This window comes from Hordeum vulgare, chromosome 6H (genome assembly GCF_904849725.1).
Source record: "Hordeum vulgare subsp. vulgare chromosome 6H, MorexV3_pseudomolecules_assembly, whole genome shotgun sequence".
NCBI classification, from domain to species: domain Eukaryota; kingdom Viridiplantae; phylum Streptophyta; class Magnoliopsida; order Poales; family Poaceae; genus Hordeum; species Hordeum vulgare.
In genome coordinates this window covers 261,492,036-261,513,075 of record NC_058523.1, presented here as the reverse complement: position 1 = coordinate 261,513,075, position 21,040 = coordinate 261,492,036, and the positions used below count along the sequence as shown (strand labels likewise).

At 49.7% G+C, this 21,040-nt stretch overlaps 1 protein-coding gene and 1 pseudogene across 5 annotated transcripts in view; both read left to right on the top strand.

The window, feature by feature from the left end:
- The first annotated feature begins 1,924 nt into the window (after positions 1-1,924).
- LOC123405383 lies at positions 1,925-3,736 on the top strand (annotated as a pseudogene).
- An 8,631-nt stretch (positions 3,737-12,367) lies between these two features.
- Positions 12,368-21,040, top strand: part of LOC123404741 (serine/threonine-protein kinase EDR1-like) — an 83,867-nt gene continuing 75,194 nt past the window's right edge. For 4 of the 5 annotated variants that reach the window (XM_045098691.1, XM_045098689.1, XM_045098687.1 and 1 more), the window contains exon 1: positions 12,407-12,554. The gene's annotated coding sequence lies outside the window, so the exon portion shown is untranslated. Of the gene's footprint in view, positions 12,555-21,040 lie in introns of all 5 variants that reach the window. The other variant, XM_045098688.1, reaches the window with a different exon arrangement.

Below are 21,040 nucleotides of genomic sequence, written 5' to 3'. Positions count from 1 at the left end.
CTTGGTTTTGGTTTGTGGTTTGGTGTTTGGGATATTTCCTCACTTGATGATTTACTCTCGAACACTCTGAGGAATTTGGGTTGCTATAAATGATTTGACATAAATGCCCTTAAATAACGTGACCGTTGGTGTGGATAAGATCAGTGAGGTGGCACGTATCGCGACAACGGTCGGAACTCTCAACTGTGAGAGTCCTCATGTCTCGCATATTCCTCACTTGAGGCTGTTGTAGGTTTAGGATTGGTTTGAGCATCATGAGAAAATTCATTCCGTAGTATTACCTCCACCCCTTTAATAGAACGGTGTTCCTATGACTCAAGAATAAAGAAAATGAAACAGAAAGAATAAATCTTCATGCTTCAAAGTCTTCGGACTGATTTTCTTCAGGACATATCTAATTCCCCATCTTCAATATCTTCATGAGGAATATCAATTTCATCGCAATTTCTTCGCGATCAAAGTCTTCAAGCTTAGATAAATTTCTACACCCAAAGACATACATTTTTAGGGGTCGATATTCATCGTATAACTCAAACTCCTCAGCGACTTATAGAGCCCGTGTACACTTATAAGCACATTAGTTACTTAACCTATAAGTCTTCAAACCACCAAAATTACTAAGGGCACTAGATGCACTTAAAGTCCACTATGCGTATATCATTCCACTCTTTTATTCTTGTACTTGTAATTTAGCCACCTCTGATGAATGCTTAGTCGTTTGCTGCATCCTCACCACTTAACCTTACCTCACACATTAAGTTTTGCTAGTCTTGATACCTTTGGAAATGAGATTGTTGAGTCCCGTGTGGCTCACAGATTACTACAACTCCAGTTGCAGGTACAACTAAAGGGTTATTTGGACATGAGCGGCTGATTGTGCCATTTGGAGCTTTCTTCTTCTTCGATCTAGGATGGCTTCGAGACCGGCAGCGTGAGATAGCGAGGATGGTCGTCGTTCTTTTATCGTTTGTTTTTCGTCCTTAGATGGACCTTGCTATTCTTCATGATTATTTATGTATTGTACTGATGAGACTCTGATGTAGCTTGTGCCGAGTATAAGCCAAGTCCTTATACTCGTATTTTTAGTACATATACTTGTTACGATATCCATTTTTGTGAAACGACGAGATGTATTTCTATTCCTGTCAAGGCATCACACCAAAATAAGGATAAGACCGCATCTTAGGCGTTAGAAGTTGGTATCAGAGTAGTACCAACCTAGGTGCCCGCTTAATTGATCGAACTTGGCGGAGTCGAGTATAGTGAAAAAATATATTTTGAGTCTTAGTTATATCGGAGAGTAGGTTTTTTTTTCTCCTCGTCTATGCTTTGGTGAGGTTCACGACTTATCAAATTTAATTCTACTATTTTTTTTCACTTAATTTTTTTAGGATCACACGGATATTTTTGAAATCTATATGATGTCGATGTGACGGAGTTCTGACTTGATGTCTCCTGTTGTGTTGATTTTATTCCGGAGAGTTGATCTTCGTGAGAAATAGCGGGGAGGAGAACGAGGAAAGCGACAAATCCCTTATCGACCACCACGTGTCGTGGGTTTGCACGCAAAATGGACAAATTTAACCTCTTTGTTGAATGAATTCATAGATTGAACCTAGTTCAAAAAAATTCACCGAGCTGACCCTTTTGTGTGGCGCCCGACGTGTAGGCGCCACACTACACTGTGTGACGCCTAAATCGTCGGCGCTACACAAAAGGGCCACGCTGGCGCTATAGGATCCACCCCGACCGTGTGACGCCTAAGACTCGGGCGTTGCACATGCTGCAGTGTGACGCCGAGCTCTTACGCGCCACACATGCATTCCACCTCCCAAAGCCCGACGCCAGCGGCCACAGGGAAGCCTCCAACTAGTCCCGTGCCTCGAGGAAGTCGGTGGCCCCGAGGGCCTTCGAGGGAGCTGAAATGGACCGGCACGACCTGTGCGTGTTTGTCGAGATCGAGAAGATGCCGCGTGAGGCCGCCACGGACATGGAGTCGGAGACGGCAGGGGCGGCGCGCGCGGCGGAGCGCGTGCCGCCGTGACGCGAGCAGGTCACGGTCCGCGGCATGGTGGCGGCGCTCCTGATCAGCGTGGTGTACACCGTGATCGTCATGAAGCTCAGCCTCACCACGGGGCTCGTCCCCACGCTCAACGTCTCCGCCGCGCTGCTCGCCTTCCCCGCGCTCTGCGGATGGACGCACGCACTCCACACCTGCGCCGTCGCCTGCTACACCATCGGCTTCATTGGTAAGCATCAACCAGTTAATTACTCCCCAATTCAGCACCCCCGCCATTGTCGACTCCATTTCCAGATCAAATCTTGATTACTGATCCCTGCTCTGCGATGAATCCTGACCATGCAGGTGGGTTCGGGTCCTTCTTGCTGGGGCTGGACAAGAAGGCGTACGAGCTGTCCGGGGTGAACACACCGGGCAACGTGCCGGGAGCTACAAGGAGCCCGGCATCGGCTGGATGATAGGTTTCCTCCTCGCCATCAGCTTCGTCGGCCTCCTCACCCTGCCCCCCCCCCTCAGAAAGGTACAAACGATTCCTCCTCTGCTCTCTCCGTGTCCATGGCGAGCCGCACTTCCTGATTTTTTTGGGTCGTTGCTCTTACTGTCACAAGAACTGAAACTTTGGCACTGCTCGACAGACCGTACCATCAGGGTTGCGGTCACTGACGGCGATTAGTCCCCTCACCTCCTACCCAAAAAATTATTTTCCCTTGTTCTCACTTGTTAACCGTAATTTCAACATCGACGACCAACCCCCAAGTCATCATTTGGCACAATGCTGACGGAACCTAATCTGCATTTTATTTTCTTCTTGATGAGAAAGATATTTACAATCAAGTGATTTCGTAGTCGCAATCGGTCTTCAATTTTAATGACGATTTGGTAAAATCAAACACTTTCAGGTACTCGTGATCGACTACAAGCTAACCTACCCAAGTGGGACTGCCATTGCCGTGCTCATAAACGGATTCCACACACCTCAAGGAGATAAGAATGCAAGGTTCCTCCAATTCCCCACCTTCGGGCTCAAAGCCTGGAAGCAAACGTAAAGTCTATATATGACTTCTTTTTTCTCGCTGAACAATTCTAGGTTTCAATGGTTGAAAATGCATCACAAAAGTTCACCGTTGTAATAACTCGTCGATTCCTTCGCCAGATTTTTCTTTGACTTCAGCCTCACGTATGTCGGCGCCGGGATGATGTGCTCGCACTTGGTCAACCTCTCTCTCCTTTTCGGCGCCGTTCTCTCCTGGGGCGTAATGTGGCGGCTCATAAGCAAGCAGGAGGGCAAGTGGTACTCAGCCAAGGCCTGTGCTAGCAGCATGACAGGCCTGTACGGCTACAAGGTGTGTGGGTGTTGCTGAATTTTAGGTGTTCGTCAAGGACTAGCTTAGGCACAATGGCTTAAGCTGTCCCCTCCATGTCCAGGCCTTCCTGTGCATTGCGCTGCTCATTGGCGACGACTTCTACAACTTCCTTAAAGTAATCCTCGTCACCCTCAAGAGCATACACGAGAAATCGCAGCGCGGCCGACTCGAGGCACGGGACAAGTTGGAGGCTTCCCTGTGCCCGCTGACGTCGGGCTTTCGGAGGTGGAATGCATGTGTGGCGCCTAAGACCTCGGCGTCACACTGCAGCATGTGCAACGCCCAAGGCTTAGGCGTCACACGATCAGGGTGGGTCCTGCAGTGCCAGCGTGGCCCTTTTGTGTGGCGCTGACGGCTTAGGCGTCACACAGTGTAGTGTGACGCCTACGCTTCGGGCGCCACACAAAAGGGTCAGCTCGGTGATTTTTTTTAAACAATTCATTCAGCAAAAAGGTTAAATTTGTTTGTTCATTTTGCCGGGTTTGCAGGCAAATTGACAAAAATGACCCCTGGGACGAAAGAACTCACGGATTGACCCCTCGGGGGAAATAATTCACGGGCCTGACCCTTTTGTGTGGCGCCCGACACCTAGGCGCCACACTGTACTGTGTGACGCCTAGAGGTTAGGCGCCACACCCCCGACCACGTGGCAGGGAGGGCCCCACCCCCACGCAGTGTGACGCCTAAGCCTCAGGCGTCACACATTGTAATGTGTGGCGCCTGACCCTTAGGCGCCACACACTGACTTACAGAGCCACGGGCCAGCCCCCTCCCCACCCCCCTCCCCACCCCCTCCCTCATTCCCCTCCCCCAGCCCCTCTCCCAGCCACTGCCCCCTCCCTCAAATCCTTCTCTACATCACCAAATCTGAAGGTTTGGAGCGGGCATTTGTTGTCCAATCACTCCCCTAAGGTAATCCCCACCTCTCCCCTCATTCTCATCCAAAGGAAAATCTTTTGTGTTCTTTTTTTTGCAAATTTGAGGAAACCCTAGTTTTTCATGAAATGTGGGATGTATATCATATTGTTTTATTTGTTTGTATGTTAGGATAAGGGGTATGATGGGGTTAGGATTAGGGTTGTTTGGATGTGTGCATTATGGTTGTTTTAGGGTTAGTCTAGGGTTAGGCTATGGTTAGGCTAGGCTTAGGGATGTTTGGTTGTGTTAGGGTTATGAGGGGGTTAGGGTTATTTGGAAGTTAGGCTATGGTTATTGTAATTGTATGATTTCTCATAAAAAGGTTCTATGTTTTGTTGTTTAGGTATGGGAAGAACATGTGTTTATGTTCATCACGTGGACAAGGATGCCTTTTTAAAAGGCAATATTGATCCGGACCCGGATGAGCTTGACATGGTGTTCGATTTGTGTCCTAGCTATGCTGAATTGTTGGAACAAGTCCGAAAGGATTTGAATTGGATGGACCCTAGTGATGTAGTTGAGTTTGCTGGTAGGCATAATGTGGGATTCGGAATGCACATTCATTGGAAGACCATGCGTGTCAACTCCGAGCAAGGTTGGCTTGCATACAAGGATACGGTGGCCGAATCACTAGACAAGGCTCTAGAGTTATTTGCCATGAAAACAAATGTTCCTAACTTGTTGGATTTGAACCGGGTTTCCTCTTCGATTGTTGAAGCTATTCCTGCAACCATCAACGAAGAGGCCAGCATTGAACCTCTTTCTTGTGTGTATGAGGCTAACGAAGAGGTCAACATTGAACATGAACCATTGGTACAGGCTAATTATGAGCACTATGATGATGGTAATGTTCTTCATGACAACAATCTTGGTGATTTGGACAAATATAATTTGCAAGAGACAATGGACCATTCCATTCCGTACTCACGTGGGTATGCCTCTGAGTCTGACGATGAGGGTCCCGATGAAGAAGTTGATGAGGAAGGGTTCACGGCAAAGGAGGCTGAAGCTTTCACGAAGGTATTAAAGCGTGATCACCGGACACCATTGTTCGAGGATCTTAGCCTTGCGGATGAAGCCGTGGTTGACGGAGGCGAAGGCATATTGTTTGGAGTTAGGCCACCTTCTCATCGGGACACACATGGGAAGAATATTATTTTGCCGGGGTCAAAGTTCGAAACATTCTTTGAACTGAAGATGTGGTTGGATGAATATTCTGTTACGCATTACAGGCCACACAAAGTTGTTCATTCAAACATGAAGCTGCGTTACACGGTTGCTTGTGAGGATAGAGGTTGTCCTTGGATTGTCCGTGCAAGACCATGGAAAGGAGGGCCATGATGGAACATTGTCAGTTGTATGCCTCACATGTGTCAAGGCAAGAGGGTTGATGGTGCCCTATCGTCGCAAAGCCATAGACAACTAACCTCCGAGTTCATCGCTTATAGGCTTTCCAACTCCATCTCCTCTCTTCCTACAATGAGCATAAAAAGCGTACAAGACCTTGTGAAAGCCCTCTTTCACTACGAGGTGAAATATGGTAAGGCATGGAAAGCAAAGCAAGCCGCATTCAAGATGTTATATGGTGATTGGGAGGAAGCATACAACCGCATACCTAGGTTGTTGGGAGCTATTGCCCACACTAACCCGGGCATGGTTCATGTGGTCGAGCCGTACGGGGAGAAAACAAGGATTAAGAATGGAAATAGGGTTCGCGTATTTGGCCGTGCATTTTGGGCATTTGAGCAATGTGTGAGGGCTTTCCAGCACTGCCGTCCTGTCATCTCCATCGATGGCTCGTTTTTGACCGGACAATTCAAGGGCACTTTGTTGGTTGCAATAGCAAGTGATGCCAATAACAGGTTGATGCCTTTGGCTTTTGCTTTGGTTGAGGCAGAGAACAATGTTAACTGGGAATGGTTCTTGCATATTTTGAGAACCAAAGTATTACCGTTTGAGAGGGAAATATGTGTCATATCGGATCGTCATCAAGGCATACTTAACGCGGTTGACATTGTCATTCCCGACCATGCTCCTTTGCATCATCGATGGTGCATGAGGCATTTCTGTGCAAACTTCTACCGGGCATGTGGTACCAAGGAGTTGGCGGATGATCTTCAGGATTGTTGTCAAGCATTTTCTGACAAACGATTTGCAAGATTGTACAATGCTTTGCTTGTAAACAAAAAACTTGATGCAGGTGGGCTTGAGTTTCTTAACAGACACATTGAACTTCGGGCCAAGTGGGCACGAGCTTATGACGAAGATGGCCGAAGATATGGTCAAATGACCAGTAACATGGCAGAATGCTTCAACCGGGTGTTGAAGGGTGTCCGTGCGTTGCCGGTGACGGCAATAGTTCAATACACATTCGGCAAGTTGAGAGCATACTTTCTAAAGTACTCACAAGAAACAGATGATCAGATTGCGGGAGAGAACAAGAAAAAGTATAAGTACCAGTTTTCATCAAAGGTTGACAAATGGATGGTATTTCAATCACGGAAGGCTGACTCCCAAACGGCTACCCTGTACAACAACGAGGATTGGACATATGAATTGAATGAGCCCGGAGGAACGACAAACGATGGCCAGCAACACGGAAACAGGGCGTTCAAAGTTTCTTTATCCTTGTGTGATTGCTCTTGTGGGAGGCCAAGGTTGCTTCATCTCGCATGCTCGCATTTGTACACGGCAGCTCGCAGTAGGAATGTGGACGTCAACCATCCACTAACCGTGAGGGAGTCCGAGTTCTCGATAATGACCACGAAGCATACATGGGCTCCTAGATTTGAACCATACTTTGACCAATCACAATGGCCGGAGTATCATGGAGTACAACTATGGCCCGACCCAGAGTGGAAGGTTGTGAAACTGGGAAGACGAAAGACAAAGCGTTTTAGAGGAGACATGGATGGATGGGGCCATGGTGGTGGCAGAGAAATGGGGAACAACCAATTCCAAGAACCTACTGAGAGATCACAATGTGGAGATTGCGGTGTAACAGGGCACAACAGAAGAAGGTGTACGGCGCGAATGAAGAAGTCCAAAAACAATGATTCCAGATCAAGCCAACCAAGTCCTAGCCAACCAAGTCCTAGCCAACCAAGTCCTAGCCAACAAGGGACGGGTCAAGGAAGCACGAGCCAACAAGGGACGGGTCAAGCAAGCACGACCCAACAAGTTCCTACTCAACATGTTCCTAGCCGACTTGGGCTTACTAGAGGACGTGGTACTAGAGGAAGTGGTGGTGGTAGAGGCAGTGGTGGGATAGGTCGTGGTGGTGCTAGAGGCAGGGGTGGGATAGGTCGTGGTGGTGCTAGAGGCAGTGGTGGGATAGGTGGTGGACTTACTAGGATTGGTATGCGTGGATACCTACAAGGACCATTTCCGTATGTCACATATTTCACTTATCTTTATCATGTTGTTTTTGATGCTCCTTTGTGTGTTGTTTTACTAACTATGAGCTATGATGCCTGTTTTGTAGGTATGGCCGCTTCTCAGCCGAACAAGGCAAAAGCGGAGTGGGGGAGGAGAAGGATGCAACCAGTGAGGAGCAGCTGTTGATGGAGAGGGCTGCAAAGAAGTTGAGAGAGGAGGATGCAGCGGAAGCGCGAAAGAAGAAGGATGAGGAGGATAAGGCAAAGAGGGATGAGGAGTGGCAAATGTTCCTTGAGCATAAGCGATATGAGGCTAGGATAAAGGAGAATGACAGGAAGACGCTAGAGAAACGTAAAAAATAATATGAAGCTAACTTTAAGAAGATGTTGGCAGAGGCCGCAGCAAAGAGAGAGCGGGAGCATCAGCGCTTCACGGAGAGGGTTAAGGAAGAGGCTTCAAAACTGCGCAAAAGGGAAGAGGAAGAGGAAGAAGAGAGGAAGAAGAAGAAGGGTAAGGGTCCTTGCTCGACCCAATAGAGCCGGATGCTTGTAATCTATGTGTTGTTGAACCTTGTTTGGTTCCGCGCTTTATTACTATGAAACTCCACTATGTATGCACTTTTGGACGTAAGTTACTTCAAGAACCGTATGTATGTTTGAACTCCACCACCACTACTATGTGCTTTGTGTTGTATGTTTTAACGTATGTATCTGAACTCCTCCACCACTATTTTTGAACTCCTCCTCCATTAATATGCAGTTCTAGGCATGACAGAGTGTGTGGCGCCTAAGCCTTAGGCGCCACACATGTGAAAACCTGCTGGAACTGAATTTGGACATCAATAAAGCAATTTTTGACAGCAATAAAGATCTTTTGACAGCAATAAAGCAATATATTGATAGCAATAAGGATCTTTTGACAGCACTAGATGGTTCACAACAACTGCAACAACAACTAAATGGTTCACAACTCGAAATAGTTCACAACTAAAGTAAATAGTTCAGCTCGACAAGTGCAACACCAACTCCAAATCACTTGGGGCCTCGTCCCCTCTTGGATACTAGCTTCTTCCTTCTCGCAACCACAAATTGCTCCGGGTCATCCGACTCATCGTCATCGTCATCCTCAACCTCATCGTCCCTGCTTCTCATCCTTGACAAACGAGAGCTCCCGGCCACCGGATTCTTCCCTTTCGCATAATCATCCGGTGAGTAGCGCTTTAATTCCTTCCTGGGCTTCAACATGTAAGCGGAGCGTTGGAAAGCCTTCAACGTCATGTCGTCCGCAGCCTAATACATATGAAGGTTGAAAGTTCAAATTTGAAGGTTCAAGGCTGAAGGTTGAAAGTGCAAACTGTATGGCTATGTCATACCTGAGGAGTGTCAACATCCTCCTCCTGAGTATTTCTTTGGGTATTAGCCACCGAGGTAATGTCACCATCATCCATACGAGCGCCCGAAGAAGTTGAATCGTCAAGAGTATTTCTTTCGGATGAACCGGATCTCGAAGGTGAAACATATTCAGGGTCACGGCAACCTAAAATGTTGGATAGGCGCCGTAACTTCTTGCCCTGTTCCTTTTAGATTCAAATATAAATGACATATATTAGGTAACCTATAATGTTGCATTCATGGGCAAAATAATAATAATGACACAACACCTTTATGAATAGACGAAGTGCAGATTCTCCCTTTTTTCCTCCAGGTGTGTTATCTAGAATATCTTCGGACTCGTCAGCTTGTTTCTTGACCTCTTTGCGCTATGATCACAAGACAATGACAACGAATAAGTGCAAGTGAATAGGTCCGCTAGAATTCATAATTTACATAGGGGAGCACACTTACCACAAAGTTCAGGACAGGGGCGAAGGAAGTTTGGTACCCTTCGCGAATCAACTTGCTGTAACCGCCTTGGGCAAGTTCATCGTACTCAGTGGGTTCTTCCAATATGTCCTCCTCGTAAGCCGGCGGACAAATCTCGACACGAGTACTCTCCTGAAACCATCTTAGGTAGTTGCTGAACGCAAGAGCACAATGCTGACGGTATTGGGTTCGTTGTATGCTCGAAGTTGCCTGCACACTTTGCTCGAACATAAGGACGTAGCTCTTATGATGCTTCTGTCAGTCCTTGATTTTTCGCTGCCTCCTCCTATCCAACCTGTTTTGAACAAAACACATCAGTAGCTCGCTCAACACTAAGAACAAAACTAATCACTAATTATTTTTTGTTACCTGTGAAGCTGTGTGTCCGTGTCCACCCACTCCGGCGGGTGTGGCTGAAAGTAACCAAATTGACGCAGCACACGATGCGGGAGATGCCACTCAACCGCCCAATTGCATATTAGGGGACAACGCATTAGCCAAAGATGTCTTTCCTGCACGCATAGTGCATTCAGCTTGAACGTGTGTGCATCACCAAAGTTTGTCCCGACACCATATGGCTCCCATTCAACCTACAACACAAGATGAATACAACAATTCATTTCACTCACAACATAGAAGCTGGAAGTCAACTCTGAAACCATCTTACCTGCTCAGGGGTAAGCGAATCCATCTCGTTGGTGTATTGCTTGTACAATAGGTTCACTTCGCTTGCCACCTCCGATACCAAGTCCCACTTGTAAGCCCATGTAGGTTGCCGTACAGGGTTGTCGTGGTCATCCCAGGTATTCCACTTTGAGCTTTTAGGGCGTCCAACAGGTAGGCGTTCCCAGCTCCATACTGAAAGTAGGAGCATACAACCACCAACTCCACCGTCCTTTGTCGTCCTGCGACAAGCATCGTCCAACTACAAGTAACAACAAACATGCATCAGTTTAGCAGAAAAAGATAACAGAGAGTACTTAATATTAACAATTTATTACCTGCCGATACAAGTAAGCCAGTGCGGCCGAGCCCCAGCTGAACTTGTTGTCCAAAACAGTCAACGCCTTCAGCCACATCCAAGGAGCATTCTTGCCTGTGCCGTCCGCAAAGATAGTCCTAGAGATGACGTACCACATGTAGACGCGAGCATACCTCTGGATGACCTCGTCATCTGCGTCCTCAGGACAATTAGCAAAGTTGGCGGCAATCCAAGTGAAAGTGGCGCCGACAGGGACTCTATCTTTCTTCCCTCCATCTTCCACCTCCGGCTCTTGCGGCGACATACCAATAAGAGCCTCCATTTGATGCCGCCATCCCTCAGAATCAGTGCTCATACATCGTGGCTTCCCCTCGATGGGAAGAGCGGTGATCATGGAAACATCTTGAAGAGTAACCGTCATCTCTCCGGTCCGGAGGTGAAAACTATGTGTCTCCGGCCTCCAACGATCAATGAGTGCTGTGACTGCCGCAGCGTTCAGATTTGGAGTTGACCGACTCACAAGCTGCACGAATGGAAGGAGTCCCGTCATCTCGATGTACGGGGTGTACCGCTCATCGTAATGCATTACAGAGGATGCCCCATGAGACCGGATCTTCAGGGGCGTAAGCTCCTGCAAACATATAGGAGAAGAAGATATCAAGTGCTTATTATATTTTCAAAATATTACTAATCTACTAATCATTTTCTACTTACCATCTTCTTCTCCGACATGAAATAGGCCCGGTGTTCAGCGTCATAAACATCATTCAGAAGCCACACCATCCTACAAATCACAAAAAATTACTCATTTACTCATATTCAAATAAGACTCATATACTCATATGAACTACTACTAATACTAACTACCACTAACTACAAACCAAAACCTAATGCAATTCCTATACCTACTACTACTAACTACTACTACTACTACTACTAACTACTAACTAGTCATATACTCAACTAACTAGTCATATACTAACTAGTCAAATCCTAACTCATATCCTAACTAGTCAAAACCTAACTCATATCCTAACTAGTTAAAACCTAATGCAAATCCTAACTCATATACTAACTAGTCAAATCCTAACTCATATCCTAACTAGTCAAAACCTAATACAATTCCTATACCTACCTCTACTACTAACTACTACTACTACTCACTATTCATATACTTAACCAAAACCAAAACCTAATGCAATTTCTATACCTACTACTACTAACTACTAACTACTCATATACTCAACCAAATCCTAACTAGTCAAATCCTAAGAACCTACTCAAATCAATCTACTAAAATCAATCTACTCAACCAAAACATAATAAAATTGGATAGAAGGATGGGAAAGGGAAGGGATGGGGGAGGACATTACCTTGGGGATCAATCCAAGGAAGAAATCCTCAGATCTGAAGGAGATGGGGGAGGAGATTAGGGAGGGGATGAGAGCCAGCCGCCGCAATGGAAGTTTCTGTTTGAATGAGGGAGGGGTGGGGAGGGGGGTGGGGAGGGGGCTGGCCCGTGGCTCTGTAAGTCAGTGTGTGACGCCTAAGGGTCAGGCGCCACACATTACAATGTGTGACGCCTGAGGCTTAGGCGTCACACTGCGTGGGGGGTGGGGCCCTCCCTGCCACGTGGTCGGGGGTGTGGCGCCTAACCTCTAGGCGTCACACAGTACAGTGTTGCGCCTAGGTGTCGGGCGTCATACAAAAGAGTCAGGCCGGTGAATTATTTCCTCCGAGGGGTCAATCCGTGAGTTCTTTCGTCGGAGGGGTCATTTTTGTCAATTTTGTCGGGTTTACACCGTGATGGACGGTTCTCACGCGGCTCGAGCACGCTCGTTAGCGCGCAGGCACCGTGCAGTATTTGGGAAAAAATTGTACCCCCCACCCTCAGCTCACGTCACAAGATCCCCTTCTCTCCCCACCACCACCGAACGACGTCGTCCCCCGCGCGCGCTACTTCACGCGGGACTTGGCTCGCCCGCCGGAATCCCGCGGGCCAGGCTCTCCTCTCCTCGCCGCGTCCCCAGGTATGCCTACTCCCCTCATTCCACTCCCGTCTCGACCTGCCGAATGCCACCACTGTTTGCGCTCCTTGCAACAAGGGGATCTGTTGATGTGTCGGTGCGGCATTCGGGGCATTCGTCGTTGTGAGTGGGTCGCGATTTGGTAGCGGAGCGGAGGGTACGGGGATGGTGGTAGTGCTGCTCCCCGCCGTTGACCTCGCTGTGTTGGTCAACGCCGTGAGGGTTTTACCATGCGTGCCTCGGGCGATGGTGGAGTTGGATGGGAGAGAGATAGAGTTCGTCTGCCTTGGTTGGCTGATGGATTGTGCCACACCAGCGTGAACGCGTGTGAGGCTGCGGACGCTCACTGGTCACGAGGTTGTGGTGTTTGATCAAGAAAGGGGGTTTAGACTGCGCGCTAAAAGAGACTGACACCCGAATATGGATTGGGCATTTCGCTGGTTATGACCGAGTATTGTGGTGTGCGAAATGAATCTCGCCAGTCTACTGACCCATTTGGAAATTGGTGATTTTTTGGGGCTGTTGTAAGTTTTTTTTTTGACTTGTTCGAAAAGAGCCATGATTCCTTCCCTATAACCTGTCATATTGATAGTATAGTACCTCATCCAGTACTAGAGCGGTTACGTGGATTACTAGGTGGAGTTAGTTTTCTTGCTTTTCAACTTTTGGTGGTAAACTGCACTGTGCTGGCTATTGAACCACAACAAACATGTTACTCTCGGTCTGATTTGATCACATATATATTTACATCTCGTGGTGAGTACTGCTCGACTCCTTGTCCTTTTTCTTACATGAGTTCAATGACTCCTTTGCAATCTACATGCAAGCTCCAATATGTCGCACTTAGAAGAGAACAGCAAGGATAAACATCAATTTGCTCGTGAAGGGCTTGAGAGCTACTGATGAGGAGACGACACCTGGATATGGCCAGCAAGGCTGGAAGCCAGCCCAACAACCTCGACATGGGCCGGCATGGTGACTCGGCCCACCTTCTAGACGGGATGCCTCCATCAACTTGAGGGACAAGGCAACCATCCACCACACCCAGTGAGCCATGGACCGGTGTACTGGCTTGTGAATCGCCTCGAGCCATGTAACCCTAACTGAGCAAGGCCCATATGGTAGTTAGGGGCCTCCCGACCGGGAGGATTCCAACTGGATCATTCCACACACCATCGAGATCTAGGGTTCATGGTTTTTAAGGCGTCGAGGCGTTTTAAGGTGTTGGGGGGCGCCTCAACGCCTAGGCACTTAAAGCGCGAGGCGAGGCGATGCCTTAGTTCATTTTTGTCATCGGTGTGTTCCCCACTCTCTCCCCCAGCAGCACAACACAACACAGCAGCACAGAAGTGAGGGACGGAGAGGAAAGAGACCATGGGGAGAGAGGGCAGTCGTACCTTCTTGCCCTGCTGGGGGAGGGATGTGCCAGGGGAGGAGAGGAAGCTTGGCCGGCGATGGGGAGGAAGCTGGATGAGGGAGGAAGCTTAGCCGACAGACGGGATCTGGCGGAGGAGGGGCTGGCGGAGGAGGGGCTGGCCGCCTGAGAGGAGAGAGCTCTTCTCTCTCTCTCTCATTGATTTTCTGCACCGACGTGTTCCCCACTCTCTCTCCCATCTATTTCACCTCAAATTGGCCCCAAATTTCTATCCAATCCCGCCCAATTTCTGTTTCCCGCTCGGCCACTCACCAGTTCCCGCCCTATCCCGCCCAATCCCACCCAAGGCGTCCAAATTGGACCAAGGCGATGCCTCCCCCCCTAGGCGACGACTTGGACGCCTCAGGAAGGGAATTTGGACGCCTTAGTCCATGGTCTAAGGCGAGCTCGACGCCTCGCCGTCTCTGGGCGCTCTGACGCCTAGGCGACGCTTTGGGGACGCCTTAAAAACAATGCTAGGGTTCCCCACCTAACCCTTCATCTCCCACCTCCGTCGCCTCTAGTGGCCCACATTGTAGCCAAGAGCTCTTGCCGAGATCCCTCCAATCTCCGCCAGACACACAATGTAATACATCTCAGCAGCAGGAGTAGGGTGTTACCTCTCCAGGGAGGGCCCAAACCTGGGTAGCTGTTGTGTGTAGCCATCCTTATTTGCCACTCGTACGCCCCTCCGAACAAATTAGCTATCCATTTCAGAACTTCGACAATGTCCTTCAACTTGGACCAACTTGTAGGTAGGTTATTCGAAAGATGTGAGTAGCTAAAAGGAAATGAATTCTACCAAAGTTACCCTCTTCCAGGAAACATGATACACTACGCTATCACAAATAAAAAATAAATAAAAAGTCTACCGCGAACACTCAAGAATATGCCGTAGTTCTAGGTCACGGGATTAGCAGTATACGCGTAGTCATGTTAGTGGAAGGAGAGTTGGTGAAACGTGTCTCCTCCTCGTGGATTCTTGAGCGATTTGTACACGCGTCCCAACAACAACACCTCCAAGGAGCCCGTAAGTATGGTGTGCTGGGAACTCCTAACAACAATGAGGTGGAGGCTCTCTAGGGTAGCACCCCCTAGCAGGACATGCCAACTCCCAAACATACGTAAAGATCATATGAGATGAACCTACACAATGTTGTGTACATGCACTCTTTTCTTGAGCATGTGACTTGGAATCCATTGTTTGGTTAACTCTTAACCTCAAGTAGCACAACCATGCATCTGTAGAACTGATCACTCAATGGCCCTAGAGATATCTCTCTCATTGAAGAGAGGGGCAAATCCCATCTCGACCGGCCATGGCTCAAATTATGCTTCATGACAAATAAGAAAGCAAACTTTATAACTAACCAGTTACGAAGTAGCGTTTGGCAACCCCTAAGTAAGTCACTACACAGCTCAAGTACATACGACCGTCTCACATCTAAGAACATAACATACACATTGTAAGAGGCAATTGAAATTCACGCTATGTCTCAAGTTGGGTTTGTCCAACCCCACATGACATGTCACATTATTGGTCAGACATCTCCATGTGCATGACTTGTGAAACATGGTCATCAACCAATACATGTGCTAGTCGAATATTCATATGTGTTCTCGCATTAAGTCCCACTAGGGACTGCTTTTAGAATAATCATTCATGTATAGAGTTCCACAAACAAGTCATATACTTGCCAATCAACTCAAATGATATTATTCAACAAACATTTAAAAATTTATGGATACAATGGAACATAATCATTGCTATGATTGCCTCTAGTGTATATTTCTAACACCTCTTTTCGCTGAAGTTGAAAAGTAAAAAGGACCTCTCAATCGACAGTTGGAAATCTATACACTCGCAACACGCCTACACACCTGCAACAAAATCAAGGAATAAGTGGACCATGATATCGAAAAGATTGGTAAATATCCACAATGAACTCAAAATAGTGCAATTTGATCACAAATGTAAGAATGACTGGCTTATCGAAGACTAAGCTCTTGTTACACAAACACAAGAAATACGCTAGCTTGATTGCATGATAGGGCAAAGATTTGCAGACTTGCATGCTTGACGTGTCTCTATATTAATTATACCTGGCACATATATCTCTTTTGCTTACCAGCTTTGTATCTTTATTGTTTGAACTCTACTTCCTTTTGCCACTTTCTTTGAGACTTGACCAAAAACGCAAGACAAACTACGCAAGATATTAAGTATCTCTTTTGGTTAAAATAGATGCATCTCTATAGTAAGTATACCTGGCACATATATCTCTTTTGCTCTTCCGCTCTTTGCTTATATAAGTTCTATATCTTTATTGTTTGAACTTTACTTCCTTTAGCCACTTTCTTTGAGACTTGACAAAAAATGCAAGACAAATTATCACAAGATATTGCACGGAGTAACTATGAGACACCAAATGATGTGCAAGATGACACTACGATGCTCAGGTTCACGTGGCCAAGCAATACTCAAATAGCTAGTCTCGATGGGATCAAATTTGTCATGAAGGGGTTGGATGGCTCACAAACGTAATGCCAAGGGAAGAGTAAGCTTATGTTGGAATGGATACCTCAAGTCAGCACCCTTGACAAAATCAAAATGACCTGCCTTGCTTCGCATAAAGTTGTCAAAGTGGATGAAGTGGTCGCCGATTTGGGCGATGTATGTGGTGTAAGTCGATGTGGTAAGTACCAAATGGTAAATGTGAATTGGGATGCTTGGAGCTTTCCTATCCCTCCTACCTTTTGTTGGGAGGCCTGGAGCTCCCTCTCCGTCCTGCCTTTGCTTCATCTAGATGAGCCACTACTACTCGGAGAAGTAGACTTTGCTGCTGGATTGGATCCGCTGCTCCAACCTGGGTTTTGAACTTTGACTCACAATGATCATAAGCACTTAAGCAGTCTTGAGTTGGCTTGTCACCTATTCAATTGAGAGCTTCGTTGTATCAAGTATAGCATCGATTGATGGCGCAATTTACATACTTCCAAGGGACGACACACAAAGACTTCTTGACGACCCTATGTTCATGGATGGGATCGCCATGGATGGTTAATGAACTAATGAAGCCGAAGAGGTGGAACGTGAAGTCATCGACGGAATGTGAAGTCATTGATTCCCGATATAGCTTCTGCATCATGGACTGGCGGACCCGGTCAATGCCAATGTGTATCGCACAGATCGCCTCCCAAGCTTCCTTTGTTGTCCACTTGACATCCAGGGTGTGGACCATCTCCGTGATGGATAAGTCTATGTACTAGGATCTTTGTGGGGCTGCAACACATGGTCCTTGTGGCTGTTAGGATAGAATCCTTGACCATCAAGGACTGGCAGTTAGGATAGCATCTTAGACTAGCATCTTAGCACATCTTAGACTAGCATCTTAGACTAGCATCTTAGCACATCTTAGACTAGCATCTTAGCATATGCTTGGTTGGCTAGCAGCCTATAAATATGTATCCCCAACCCCTCATGTTGGCATGGCATTGTGTGAGAAATAAACCAACGAAAACTGTCCCAACTCTCCTAGTGTCATCCACAACTATCAATGCTCAGGCTGAAAGGTCTAACAAGTGGTATCAGAGCCTCGTTATCTTGTACCCTGAGCATTTCCTGCTCACCTCTCTCACCAGGAGCTGAGCAGCCTAAGCCGGTAGCAGCAGCTGCTCCGACTGCCCTTGGTTACCTCCCTCCCTCCGGACTGTCGAGCAGTAGCTCGTCAGAAACAGCCTCCTCTTCACGCAACAACCCCCCCTGCAGTGAGCCATGTCTGCAGGTCGCTCTCAGCACACGGCTACCTCGAGCATACGACGTCGGCAGGAGGCCGAGCGCGCCGTGGCAGAGGAGCGTGAGCGAGCAGCTGTAGCAGCCGCTGCTGCGGCAGCAAGGGTGTCGAGGCTGGCTGTAGCGGGGCTGGCAGCAGCCAGAGCGGAGGTAGAAGCACCAGGGCGGAGGTAGAAGCAGCAGCAGCAGCGGAGGCAGCACGTGAGGCTACGACGGATGCCAAGGCACTCCGCGGCGGCTTCGGCAGCTCCAACGGCTCCGCACATGCGGATGACAGTGCCGACGCAGACCGCGCCAAAGTGGCGCAAGAGTGGACGACGCAGTGGGCAGCCGAGCACGCCCGAGCTCCAGGTGGAGGTGCGCACGGCGGCTGAAACGACGAGGACCGCAGCCTCTACAAGGTCCAGACTGTGGTCAGGGATGTTGGTCCCAGTGTTGAGTGGCCTACCCTCACTAAAACCAACTACGTCGAGTGGGCCGTGATCATGAAGATCAGGCTCCAGGTGCGGCGCCTGTGTGAGGCAGTCCAGGACAGCAACGTCGACCACCAAGAGGATCGACGGGCGCTGGACGCCCTCATCGCCGCAGTCCCGCCCGAGATGCAGTTCTCGCTTTCCAACAAGCGGACTGCCAAGGAGGCTTGGGACGCCATCGCCGCGGCAAGCATCGGCAGTGACCGTGCTCGCAAGTCCACACTTCAGGCACTTCGTAAGGATTGAGAGAGCCTGGCCTTCAAGCCAGGTGAGGACGTTGATGACTTTGCTCTTCGTCTCAACACTCTGCTGCAGAAGATGGTGAAGTTCGGCGATGCCACCTACATCGAGGAGAGAGCTGCCGAAAAGCTTTTCCGGTGCATTCCCGAGAAGTACAAGCAGATGGCTCGCTCGATCGAGTCTTTGCCGGACCTCTCCACGATGACGATCGAGGAGGCGATAGGTCGCCTCAAGGTCGTCGACATCGACGAGCCACAACCTCCCTCGGGGCCCATCACCACCGGCGGGAAGCTGCTCCTAACTCGGGAGCAGTGGGATGCCAGCCTTGGTGATAGGAAGAAGGGGTAGCCTTCTTCCATGACGGGCGGCCGCAAGCGCGACAAGCAGCGCAAGGCGTGAAGAGGCCCCCCGGGCAAGGCACAAGGACGTGCCGAAGGTGACGCCCGCGGAGGCGCCAAGGACGGCGCCGCTGGCAAGCTCAAGCCGGCACAGGACAACGGTTGCCACAACTGTGGCTGGCTTGGCCATTGGGCCAATGAGTGTCGACAACCATGACAAGGCCAGGCTCACGTCGCCCAGGCGGAGGAGGAGACGGCTCTGTTCATGGCGCATGCAAGCATCGAGCTACCTTCAGCGACACCAGTCGCAAAGGCCCTCCTTCACCTCGACGAGCCAAAAGCACACGCTCTTCTCGGCGATGGCTCCGGGAAGGACAAAACTGCGGGGTGGTGCCTCGATACCGGCGCCACTCACCACATGACCGGTCGAAGGGAATTCTTCGCCGAGCTCGACTCCGACGCCCGAGGCTCCGTCAAGTTTGGGGATGCCTCTGCTGTCGAAATTAAGGGCGCCGACTCCGTCATCTTCACCACCAAGACGGGAGAGCACCGGCTGCTCACCGGTGTCTACTACATACCCGCGCTAAGGAACTCCATCATCAGCTTGGGACAGCTGGATGAGAACGTCTCACGCATGCTGATTGAGCATGGGGTCCTACGCATCTGGGATCGCCAGCGTCGCCTTCTCGCCAAGGTACCCAGAGGTGAAAATCGACTGTACGTGCTTGATGTGCAGGTGGCACAACTGGTCTGTCTCGCTGTCCGTCGGGACGACGAGGCGTGGCAATGGCATGAGCGCTTTGGGCACCTTCATTTCGAGGCCCTGAAGCGTCTAAGTGCCAAGGAGATGGTGCGAGGCCTGCCATGCCTCGACCATGTGGAGCAGTTCTGCGACATCTGCGTGCTGACGAAGCAGAGACGACTCCGCTTTCCCCAGCAGGCGAGCTTCCGGGCCAAGGAGAAGCTGGAGCTTGTGCACGGAGATCTGTGCAGCCCGGTGACGCCAGCCACAACAGGAGGTCGATGCTACTTCCTGCTGCTCGTCGACGACCTCTCTCGCTACATGTGGGTGATGCTCCTCGGCAGTAAGGGAGAGGCGGCGGACGCCATCAGGCGCGCGCAGGTTGCTGTGGAGGCGGAGAGCGGCCGCAAATTGCGCGTGTTGCGCACTGACAACGGCGGCTGAATTCGTGTCGTACTGCGCTGATGAGGGCATCCAGTGCCACTACTCCGCGCCGTACAACCCGCAACAAAACGGCGTCGTCGAGCGGCGCAACCAGACGATTGTGGGGATGGCTCGGGCTCTCCTCAAGCAGAGAGGGATGTCGGCTGTTTTCTGGGGAGAGGCGGTGCTAACGACCGTCTACATCCTCAACCGCTCGCCTCCTAAGGCACTCGACGGCAGGACGCTGTACGAGGCCTGGCATGGGCGGAAGCCGGCGGTCTCCCACTTGCGGGACTTTGGCTGCCTTGCGTTCACCAAGGAGCTCGGCCACATCGGCAAGCTCGACGACAGGAGTACTCCGGGAGTCTTCATCGGCTACGCGGAGGGCTCAAAGGCCTACGGCATCCTCGACCCAAAGACACAGCGTGTGCGCATGGCGCGAGACGTCGTGTTCAACGAAGGGCGAGGGTGGAAATGGGACAAGGCGGTGGATGACGGCTCGACGCCGATGTATGACGACTTCATTGTCGAGTACGTCGACTTCAAGGAAGCCGGGGGAGCAAGCAGCTCCTCTTCGCCGAGCACGTCTACCCCAGCCCCCAAAACTCCGTCGACTCCCGGTGCCTGCTACGCCGACGGCACCACAACCGGCGATGCCGCTTACTCCAGCCCCGACAGTCACCACTCCGGGCTCGTCTTCATCAGCACCAGCTCACGCAGAGCACAACCCGATGAAGTTCGCTTCCCCGCTCACTAACGACGAGGAGCGCATCGACGCGTATCATGGCGGCGAACCGCTGCGGTATCGTACGATGGATAATCTACTCGGCGACCAGCTGGTGCCGGGACTGGTGCCATGCGACCTGGAGGTGCAGCTACAACTCGCGTGTGAGGACGGCGTACCTCGGTCCTATGCAGAGGCCGAGAGAGACGCGGCATGGCGCGTCGCGATGCAGTTGGGGATGGATGCGGTCGAGCAGAACCGCCCCTGGGAGCTCGCTGACCTCCCTCGTGGTCACCGCGCAATCACCCTTAAGTGGGTGGTCAAGCTGAAGAGGGATGGAGC